General features: G+C 47.2%; 1 pseudogene; it reads left to right on the top strand.

The window, feature by feature from the left end:
• Nucleotides 1–4,844: 4,844 nt before the first annotated feature.
• LOC119243987 (immunoglobulin lambda variable 1-40-like) lies at nt 4,845–9,541 on the top strand (annotated as a pseudogene).
• Nucleotides 9,542–9,872: the final 331 nt, after the last annotated feature.

Raw genomic sequence — 9,872 nt, 5'->3', positions numbered from 1 at the left:
CAGTACCGGTTTTCTCTCATATTATTTTTCATACAGTTGAAATATCGCCCATAGGAAGCTTTGTGGGGCTGCACAGCCTCCCTGCACCGCAGAGGTTGGATATGTGAGGTTAGATACCTGCATCCCCTGTGGAGGGCAACACCCTCCCCCAATTGAACAGATGAGCAGGCCCCTCACGTAGGAAGAGGAGCGAATGGTGAATGAGTATAGAATGACTCCGCATTGTAAGTTCCTGAGGAAAAGCACGTGTCCATAATGAAATGTCACTTGTCAGAATGGTTTAAAAAGAATGAATGACGTCTTTAGATCCTGCCCTGCAGGGAGGGGGCAGGAATCCTCACTTGTTGCTGGGAATGCAAAAAGTCACGACAAATTGAGACGACACTATGACAGTTTCTTACAAAGGGAAAGTGACTCTAATATGTTACAATTTTGAAATCCCACCCCTAGGTATTTCTGAAATCAGTATTTGTGTCACATGATAAGCACATAATTGTTTAATGCTGCTTTCTTCATGTCTGTGGAAATGTGAAAGCGACCGGTATGTCCTGCAATAGGTGATGAATACATGTCCCTGCTTTACCCACACGAGGGGATTTTAAAACGGAGCGAGAAAGCCACAGAAAGACACAAGGAGGCTTCCATTATACTTCCGTGTAGGGAAACGAATCTGATAAGCAGATCGTGACCAGTGAGATGTCCGAGGGCTGGACACTGAGCTGGTCTCCTTGGAGGGGCGCCATATCGCCTGCATCCTCCAGAGGGCGCAGGTGCTTCCCAGTTCCTGAGCTGTGAGCTCTGCTCTCTGTGGCCTCTTGCAGGTTTTCCTGTGTATCCCTGGAGGTTAGCCCTCCCCAGTCTTACCATCTTTTTTACTCATTTGGTGCCCAAGCCTATCTTGCAGGAGGGGCTTGATCCAGCTCCTGAAAGGGGAAGATTTGCATGGAGACCTCCCACCTGTGAATAGGGTGACACATAAGGTTTGGTGGCCTCAGTAGGGGCTGTGAGGCTCAGCAAGTAGAGCAAAGAGGCATCACACCATGGGCTGGGCTCATCCTATCCTCACCCTCCTTGTCCTCTGCACAGGTGCTGCCTGAAGGGAATTCTGGGAGGACACCTGGATGTCACCTCAGACAATGACCTCTCCTCCCTCCCTGGGATAGAGGTCATTTCTGTCCTCACTGACCTCTGTGTTCTGGTCTCCTGCAGGTTGTTGGGCCCAGTTTGAGCTGACTCAACCTGGCTCAGTGTCGGGGTCTGCAGTGGCAACAGTGGAAGCCACTAAATTCTCTGGCACCAGAAGCACCCAGGCAATGCCCCCACCATGCTGATCTACGGTGATCACCAAAGACCCTCAGGGGTTGCTGATCGGTTCACTGGCTCCAAGGACAGCTCATCCAGTGGCCCTCCCTGACCATCTCTGAGCTGCAGTCTGAGGACGAGGCCGACTACTACTGTCTCTCTTATGGTAGCCATAGCTCACAGTGCTCCAGACTCACGGGGAAGTGAGACCAAAACTCCCAGAGCCTCCCCAGCCTGGGTCTGCCCCCAACCAGACCCTCCAGGGAGGTTGTTCTTCCCTGTGCCTCCTGCTCCAGTGTCTGTGTGGAGACTGTATGAATCCTTCTGCTAGCTTTCCTCTTCCCTGACACCCGTGTCTTGATGGATGATTCTGTATTTTCTTTGTGATCACTTCATGAAGGTGATTTATTACAAAACAAGTTCTGTACTCCTCAAGACAGTGTGGAGTCATTGCCTGTTGTGGACTGTTCTCTGCAGGGAGGAGGTATTCAACAATCCTGTACTCCACACTTCTCAAGGTGGTAGCCCCTTGTCCATAAAAACAGCTCAAGACATTCCAGAATCCCCTGACTGGCAGAGAATCACTCCATTTGAGATCCACTGGGTCAATAGGACACTTTTAACACCTTTAGGCCCCTTTGACTTTGCCTTCAGTTTGTGACATTCAGCTGCACAGAGGGGTGTGTGTCATCTCTGTGCTCTGTCCCCCTATTAGACAGACAGTGACATGGAACTCCAGTGAGGTCAGAGCACCGTGACCCTGCCACATGGATATGCCTCTCAGTGTGGAGGCAAGTTTTGGTTAATGAGTGAGCTTCAATATTTACATAATTCACAGGAAAAAATAATGGATCTCCTTGTATTGTCCTCTTAGCAAGAATTTTACACACATGTGAAACCAAGTGAATAAGAACACATGTAGTCTCATATGCTTCAGGGAATTTGCACACCAGTGTGGTTGGCCCAAAGGAGACAGGAGCCACAGACAGGAGAGGGAGCAAATTCTGAGACAGCAGACACACCCATGAGCACATCAACTGCCATGAGGAGGTCGTTGCTAGAACTTCTGCCCTCCTTCCACTGCACTAAGAGCCTTTAAGATACTTTTCACTCATACAAAGTAAGCAACTCAAAATACTCCACAGGATCAAAGAACTTTAATAATCAACATTTCAACCCCCATCTGACCAAAGGAGATGGTGAGAAAATTCATGAAGGAATATTGACAAGTTTTAAATCTGTGTCCGCAGAAGACATGACCCCTCCCAGGGCCTGTGGGTGAAGGAAACCAGCACATGGTGTGTGTGGGCACATGCCGGTCTGGGCCCAGTGTGTCCTCCGTGGACCTCCTGCCCCAGACATGGGCCCTGCTCTCCCCTCCCTTTCCCATCAGTCCCGCCACCCAATTAGACACACACTTGGGAGATTTCAACACAAGTTATGTGAGAGCAGATGGAATATGTTACATTAATGCACAGTAGTTTGGGGTCAATAAAAATATAAATACATGCCAGATTGTAGGCCAATGAGGTGATAAGGTATTTTTTTGAAGATTTATTTATTTATGCATAGGAGAACTTGGGTGTAAGCCAGAGGTGCAGGGGTGAGAGGATTCACCAGAGAGAGTGGGGAGCAGACCAGGCAGATCTACTGAAATACACTGCTGAGGAGAGCAGCGGGCAAGACTGGAGGGGTCTACTACGCCATGTGGGTAGCTCCCTGGTCGAGCAGGGAGAGAACTCATGCAGCAGTGGCTGGTGACAACTTGATAGCTATGTCTTTAACCCTTGCACCAGCAGGGAGGCCTTGAAGTGATATGGTATTTAGGATTGTTTTCAATTCAGAAGAAGGATAAAGAAGAAGATGAAAGAAGATGAGTTTCATTGATCCTTGTTGATGTGGACTAAGAGGGCAACTCTCTATAGTTTGTTAACTTCAAAGTTGTCCACAATATAAATTTGTTTTCTCTAATCATGTTCGTGATGATGGGGGTACATCCTGCTGTGAAGAATCATGTCCCTCAGACTTCACACCCTGTATGTCTTCACTGTGATGACAAGTGCATGCCCTCCCCTCCCCCACACAGAGGAGGTTTCACTTTGGGACCATACAAGGCAAAGGGGTCAGGTGGTGAAGCCATGAGTGTGAGGGAGGCTGGAGGTCTGAGAACAAGGATGGGCCTGAGGTATGTGAGTGGACAGGGCGGATGCTGCAGGCTCCTGAGGGGAGGCCAAGGGTGGCCTTCATGCCCAGAGCAGTGAGGGTCCTGAAGAATGTGAGCATCTACTGACCTGCCTGAGGTGAAGGAGGAGGATCCTTTGAATGACAGAGGAGAGAATGTGAGATCACAGGTATTTTCCCAAGACCGCGGAGTCTAGAAGTCTGGGGACCATGGCAAAGTGAAAGTAGAGCAGAACAGGGCATGGTGAGGACTCCAGGGTTCTGCATTCAACTGTCCAGACAGTCCCCAGAACTGTGGGAACGTAAAATCTCTTGTTTATTTGCTATTAAGCTAAGATAGTGAGTAAATAAATAAAAGGAAGTAAAAAATGTTTAAAATACAAATTATAAGTTAATTACACAAAATCCTGGTAGAAATATATGACACAGATCCCCAGAAACCGGAGAATTACAAATATAAAGGTTAATCAAAATGTTTAAAAAAGTGATATGTATCCACAGTCATGTGTGAAGTCTTCCAAAACCTTTATTGTCACCAATCACTGAGAAAAAATCTAATCTGTACCCAAAATTAGATAATTTTTGGAAATATTTGCTGAATTGTCCTCTTTTGACTATACCATTTGTTTATTCTTGGGAATTTCTATGCTGTGCCACTTATCTGCACTTCCTCTCAAGTTCTTCCAACCAGCTCTCTCTCCCTTATTCTGTGTTGTCTGATCTGATGCTCATTTGGATCATTTTGTTATTTCTCAAATGCAGTCAAATATATTCTGAATGCACATGTTTGCACCTCCATGGACTAAAATTTGTTGGAAGAGAATCTACAGTAACCAGTGCAGTGCCCTGGAACCACAGCACCCTGGATCAGAGCTGGGTGTGCGACCAGAGACAGTGACTTGGTGGCTGCAGACATTTAATAGCTGGGCTCCCAGGGCTCTGGGCCATGGTGTGTGTGAGCCCTGCGACCAGCAGGGGGCACTGCGGGGCTGCCTGTTTGAGCTACACAGCTGCTCAGTGATGATGATCCATTCAGAGCAGCCTGGGCCTAGGGCTGGTGCTTATGTTCCCTGATGGGCAATCAGCTGCTGTGTCCTCTGTGGCCTGGCACAGTCCCTGAGCCACCCATGTGTGGCAGCAGGTGCTTCCTCCCAAGGCTGTCCCAAGGGGTGAAGGAAACATCCCCACTCCTCAAGTGAGGGTTGTGAGCTGGGCTGCAGCATCAGGTATCAGGGAGGGCTGGGAAGTCCCTGGATGGAACCTCATTTGCATGCACTTCCCCTCCCATGGCAGAAGGTAGGGAAAAAAAAGGAGGCCTCCAGCAGCCCAGCCCTATGTGGGGTTCAGAGGCTGTGAGCACCATGGCCTAGACACCTCTCCTCCTCATGATCCTCTCTTACTGCACAGGTGAGGATCCTTAGGGCCCTACTTTTCCTCCTGAGTCTGGGCCCCAGCATCACCCTCTCTGTGTCTCTCCTACTTTCAGGATCCTGGGTCCAGTCTGAGCTGACTCAGCTGTCTTCAGTGTCTGGGGCGCTAGGCCAGAGCATCGTCATCACCTGTGCTGGAAGCAGCTCCAACATCGGGGGTTATAATGTGCAATGGTACCAACAGCTCCCAGGAACAACTCCCAAACTCCTGATACATGATAACAGCAATAGACTCTCAGGGGTCCCTGATCAATTTTCAGGCTCCGAATCTGGCACCTCAGGCTCGCTGACCATCTCTGGGCTCCAGCCTGAGGATGAGGCTGAGTACCACTGCCAGTCACAAACAGCAGGTGGAGTGGCACACTGTGCTCCAGGCCTGCAGGGAAGTGAGACAGGAACCCCTTGGAGGGGATTTATTCTGTACACCCTCTAACAGCACAGCTGCTCCCTGTTTGTTTGGTCAAAAATTGCAGTGTGAGACCCAGTGAATTTGGTAAAATCAAGTCCTCGTCCTCACAAATTCTGACCAGACAGATTGTCTTTGGTGATAACAAATTATCTGTTCAAATTGAGCACAGATTCTTTTTTTTTTTTTGTTATTTTTTTGAATTTTATATATTTTTACATCATTTTTCATTTTTGCACAATGTATGCATTTTCATTGGTTATATTCCCCATACAATTCCCACCCCCCTTATTTAATCCTTACTCCCCTCCCCTCATACTATGGTGTGTTTCTGGTTTATAGTTGCTCGTTGATTTTGATTTATTATAATTAGTCTTTTTCTTGGTCTTTTATTTAGGTTTTCTAAATTCCTGCTATGAGTGAGACTATCCGGTATTTTTTTCCTATCTGGCTTATTTCTCTGAGGATGATCCCTTCTAGCTCCATCCATGTTGCTGCAAATTGCATGAATTTTTTTGATCGCTGAGTAATATTCCATTGTGTATATGTACCACAACTTCCTGATCCAGCCATCTATTTTTGGGCATTTGGATTGTTTCCATAGCTTAGCTATTGTAAATAGTGCTGCTGTAAACATACGGGTGCAGGTGCCCTTTTGAATTAATGATTCTGTGTCCTCTGGGTAAATACCTGGGAGTGGAATTGCTGGATCATATGGAAGCTCCACCTTTAGCAGGTTGAGGAATCTCCACACAGTTTTGCATAGTGGTTGGGCAGGTTTTGAGCACAAATTCTTGATGGGGGATGGGTGACCTGGGGACAGTTCCATGAGGGGTGAGTTGGTTGGCTGGAGCCCCCTTAACAACCACAGAATGGAGGGTTTAGCCAACAGCAATTCATTTGCTCCCGCTGCTGGAGTCTGGAGGCGGAAAATCAGGAGTCGACAGGTTTGGATTCTCCTGCAATCTCTCTTCTGGATTTCAATGGCTGTGTCTCATGGTGCCCCCACATGGGCTATTCTGTGGGGCTCACCCCTGGTTCTCTTCCTCTTCTTATAAAGTCACCTGCTCTTCTCGATGAGGGCCTCACCCTCATGACCATCTTTATCTGAAGCACCTCCTTCCATGCCTCGTCGCAAATGCAGTGATACTAGGGTTCAGGGATCCACAGACCACACTGAGGGGACACAGTCATTGATATCAAATGCATCGGGCAGCACTAGGGACACAGAGTCCACCTGTGACATGGGGGAGCTGACTCCCAGATGGGGTGCCTCCACACACGTACTGAACACCCAGCATGTGCCAGATTTGGGTCTAGGGGCTCAACACACAGTGTGGACAAGAGGGGCCCTTGCCCAGGCTCAGGGGGCTGACACTGTCTGAGGGGACATACAGGACAAACAAGCAAATTGGTGTGTCCAGGCTGACTTCCCAGAGGGGATCATTTGTGTCTGGGCTCCCAGACATCACACCCACACAACAACCCTCCACAGTGAGGGGTCCCTGATACTGAACCCATGCTTTCAGGATGCCTGAACCCTATCACTCTCCTCATCTCTGCTGACACTGTCCTGCGAGCCAGGAGGGGGTTCTCTGGTTTGAGTAACACAGGGCAAGTCTCCCTGGACCTGGGGGTAATTGCATAGTTGGGAGAATCTGGGTCTCATAGGAGATAACAATGATGGCTGTTTCACTGAATAGTGAGTCATCATTAGGTGATTAGTTAGCGCCTCATCATTAGTTCAGGTTGGGTCATGTGCCATGGACACCGGGGTGTGGGCAGGGACATGGGTCAGGCAGCAGCTCGGTTCCCTGTCCAGCTGATGTTCCTCCAGCTTCAGGCACTGTGGAGCGTGGATTATTGTGCGCCTCGACTATGCTGTGTCTTTGCCTAGATATTTCTTTGCTTTCACTAGTCTGTGCCTCTCAGTGTGCAGAAACAGGGAAAGTTTGAGATAGGGAACCTCTCAGGGCAAAAGTCCTGGTGGGAGGATCTAAACATGCTGAAAACAGCAAGTGCAGAGACAGCAACAGGTGTTATGGCTAGAGTAGCAGCAACACTCAGACTTTCCATGACTCTCTCCCTGGGAATCCAGTATCTGCTGAAAACAGCCGGCAGACTTCATGGCCAGATTAGCAGAACCTGCTACACCAACTTGACAGGAAGGTAAGTGAGAACAGAAACTAGAGTTCGGATGCTTTGATCATGGGGAAAAAAATGGAGTCCCCCAGGCACAGCTCCTATTCTCTCCCCTGAGCTTGTGCCAGACAATGATGCATCCCCAAATGCACATGTCCACCAGGACACCCCACCACATACTCACCCGCCTTCCCTGAACTTGTTCCTCCATAAGGGTGAGACTGCACTGTACAAGGCGCCGCACGTCATGAGGGGCTGTCCCTCCAGGCCTGCTCTGCTCCGGGTGTGCGCCCCTCTAGGTCTCTCTCTCTCTCTACTTGGACTTTAAGTTGTCTTTCCCCTGTCTCGCTCTGCTCCCAATGCTGCTGCCCCGCGAGGCTCTTGAGGCCTTGCCTCACGGTGGCGACTATATCACACTAGGGCATTGCCAACGCTTATAGGAAACTTAATTATAATAACAGAACCCAATTGTGCGCGTATTGAAAACATTTAGGAAGTTCGGGGACCCAGTGGAGAGCAGAATATGGCAAAATCCACCATGAACCAAACCTTGAAAAAGACCTTTGGAAAAATCCATGCAGGAACACATTTGTGTCAGGGTTAGGTATTGTGCAGAGCCCTCTTTGGGTAAGAGTGGCTCCCAGAAGTGGGCTGGGGTTAAGCCCCTTTGCAATTGTCCTTTGGAGCACCATTCCAAACTTCAATTTTGAAGATTGTGTCAGACACAGAGCAATTATGTAGCATCAAAAGGCATGTAACACATAACCCAAGAGGTTTCAGCTGTAACTCGTCACTCTATACACACTAGGATGTCTATGCCTCCCAGTGAACACCAGAACTTTCAGATCTCGTGATCAAGACTTACTCAAGACCTGGTAGAATGGAGATGTTTCAGATAAATAGTACGGTCCTTATGAAGTTTTGCTAGCTACTCACATTTCCTTAATACTTGTGGTCATAAAAACCTGGGAACATCACTCTAGGATGAAGAAACCCCCAGTCTTGTGAGCCCACTGAAGATCTAGATACTTAAGAAAAAGACAGAAATTGATTTTAAAATTTCAGTTTCTATGGCACCCCAAGATTAACTTCGTGGTGAACACTGGACCCTGAGACAACGCACACAGTTATGAACTTTTCTTGGTAATTGCTGCATCCAAACTCTTTTTCTCCTTCCAAAGTCTAGGTAAGGTGTCCAGGATAGCATCTGAAACCACATTTCCTCTGCTCACAACTCTCCCCAATTTGGGAATTTGCTTTTGATTCCATGGGAGGACATTTTTTATTTTGGCTTTAATATTCAATTTTAAGTGAATCTTTTATCTCTATGCATTTGCAGGTAGATTTGGCGAACAGACTATTTCAATGAGAATAAAAATGCCTTTCCATCAGGCAGTGGTGAAAAGAATCTAACCTCAGAAAACTATGGTTTGTCCTCATAAGGACTCAGAGAGGAAGCTCTGTGTCTTTGCTATTAAGAGCAAAATTGCAGTTACACAAGACATTTCATTTGGGTTAGATAAAAACCTAAGGGAGCTGTGTCCGTATGTACATGCCTGCATGTCTTTCCAGTCGTGTCTAATTGTTCTAGCCTCCAGAGGGTATCAAGACGGTGCCTATATTAATTATGAGCTCAAAAATACAGTGGGAACAGGTTTAGGTGTTTCCAGGTAGTGTGGTTATGGATAATCTGTGGTTAAGGAAAACTAATTTGGAATTTAATAGCTTGGTTTGGAACATGTGTATATGTGAGAACTGGAAGTATGACTAAATTATCTAGATTTTGATTAGAATGTCACAGTGTGATCTTCTGGATGTTGAGATTGAGCAGAGCCAAAAAGAAAAGCTCCTGCTGCCAGGGTTCCAGAGGCCAACCAGTAGAGGAGGGAAACTTACGTCCACTGGAAGTCCTGGAGATCCCAGAGAGAAAAGCCTTGGGAGCCTAGAGAAGACGAAATCTCCCTAAAGGTCTGATGACACCACCCTGAGGCCTCGGTCCCAAAGCCAGCGCAGGCTGAGTGTTGAGAGCTCAATGCAAGTTATGGAAAGGTCCAAGAGAACTGTTAGAAATTCTGCTTGATTATTCTGTCCTATCCACTCATGTAAAAATAAATCAAATGGATTGGAATTAGATTCAGTTTACTTTGTTGTACTAATTGATAGAATTTGGATAGAGGTAGAGAGAAAAGAGTTTCAACAGTAGCTTCTACTAAACATTTTTGAGAGTTTTTTTTTCCATTGGACTTGGAATACTTGACTATTTTCTAGTAATGGAGGACTTAATTCCATGTAGTAAGGATTCATTACACAGGATGCCCTTTAAAAATGACTTCCCTATCTATTGAAATTTTCTCTCTTGCCCGCATTGTGTAAGGACCGGAGGCCAGATCAAGTGCATATATTCTCCCAGT

The sequence above is a fragment of the Talpa occidentalis genome, unplaced genomic scaffold (assembly GCF_014898055.3).
Source record: "Talpa occidentalis isolate TD23 unplaced genomic scaffold, MPIMG_talOcc4v2.1 talOcc4.14, whole genome shotgun sequence".
NCBI lineage: Eukaryota > Metazoa > Chordata > Mammalia > Eulipotyphla > Talpidae > Talpa > Talpa occidentalis.
This window is presented reverse-complemented; position numbering and strand designations above follow the sequence as displayed.